Source organism: Gossypium hirsutum, chromosome A02, assembly GCF_007990345.1.
Source record: "Gossypium hirsutum isolate 1008001.06 chromosome A02, Gossypium_hirsutum_v2.1, whole genome shotgun sequence".
Lineage (NCBI taxonomy): Eukaryota > Viridiplantae > Streptophyta > Magnoliopsida > Malvales > Malvaceae > Gossypium > Gossypium hirsutum.
Window position 1 is genome coordinate 19366361 of NC_053425.1, and position 1654 is coordinate 19368014.

The following is a 1654-nucleotide window of genomic DNA, read 5'->3' on the forward strand; positions in this document are numbered from 1 at the left end:
GGTTTCCCAAGACCTAGTTGTTTAAACATTTTATAAGGCATAACATTGATACTAGCCCCTAAATCAGCCAAAGCATTATTAACATCTTAGCTACCAATTAAACAAGGAATCGTAAAAATCCCTAGACCTTTTAATTTGTTGGCTAGCTTATTCTGTAGTATGGCTGAGAAAACTGCATTTAACTCCACATGCGATGCCTCATCCAACTTCCGCTTATTTGTTAAAAACTCCTTTAAGAATTTGACTGCGTTTGGCATCTGCAAAAGAGCTTCAATAAATGGTAAGTTAATATGCAATTTTTTAATAGTTTAAGGAATTTATCGAATTGTTCATCTATGTGGTCTTTCCTTGTCGTATTAGGGTATGACACCCGTGGTTTGTACTCTTTACTTACTGGTTGTTGCTTACTGTGGACTACCTTACCTTTACTTACCACCATTCATTGCCTTGGTTCTGGTTCAGGTCCAACTAACCCTTCCTCATATTGAATGGTAATTGCATTGAGCTGTTCCCTTGGGTTAGATTCAGTGTTACTCGGCAAGCTACGTTGTGGTCGTTCAGAAATCAATTTGGCTAGTTGGCCTATCTGAGTTTCAAGCCCTTGGATCGACACTTGTTGATTCTTAAGTGTTGTTTCGGCATTATGAAAATGAGTTTCTGACACCGAGATAAACTTTGTTAGCATCTCCTCAATGTTCGGCTTTTTTTCCTGTTGGTAAGGTGGTTGTTGAAAACCTGGAGGATGTTGTGGCCTTTGATTCCCTTGACCTCCCCATGAGAAATTTGGGTGGTTTCTCCAACCTGCATTATAAGTGTTACTATATGGGTTATTTTGAGGTCTAGAGTTATTGTTACCCATATATTGAACTTGTTCCTCCTCGATGCTAAGGTTAAAAGGTTGATATTCTGTGTATGCTCATCCTCCATTTGAATAGCACCTCATCACTGGATGTACCTGAGTAGAACCACACAAACCGTCAATCTTTTTATTTAAGAGTTCTACCTGGTTAGATAGCATAGTAACCGTTTCGTTGTTGAAAACACCGACTGCTTTTGTCGGCTTTGTTCTCATGACTTGCCACTGATAGTTATTCAGTGACATCTCCTCTATAAATTCATAAGCCTCTCAGGTGTCTTATTATTGATAGCCCTACTAGCAGCTGCATCAATCATCTGTCTAGTCGAAGGATCCAGGCCATTGTGAAGTGTTTGAACCTGCAACCATAAGGGCAGCCCATGGTAAGGGCACCTTCTCAAGAGGTCATTGTATCTCTCCCATGCATCATAGAGTGTTTCTAGATCTATCTGCACAAAAGAAGAGATATCATTCCTTAATTGGGCCATTTTAGCCAGCAGAAAATATTTAAGTAAAATTTTTTTGGTCATTTGTTCCCAAGTAGTGATTGACCCTTCGGTAACGAGTTCAACCACTGTTTAGCTTTGTTCCTCAACGAAAAGGGAAACAACCAAAGGTGAAGGACATCGTTAGAAACACCATTAATTTTAAAAGTGTCACAAAACTCTAAGAAATTCACCAAATGAGCGTTGGGTTCCTCGTCCTACAAACCATCAAACTGAACAAACTATTGGATCATTTGAATTGTGTTAGGTTTTAGTTAAAAATTATTTGCAGCAACAGCAGGCCTAACTATAC

At 39.0% G+C, this 1654-nt stretch overlaps 1 non-coding gene across 1 annotated transcript; it reads left to right on the plus strand.

The window, feature by feature from the left end:
* The first annotated feature begins 1231 nt into the window (after positions 1-1231).
* LOC121217523 (small nucleolar RNA R71) lies at positions 1232-1337 on the plus strand. The gene has a single exon (XR_005913617.1). It is a non-coding gene; the product is annotated as a small nucleolar RNA R71 (small nucleolar RNA).
* Positions 1338-1654: the final 317 nt, after the last annotated feature.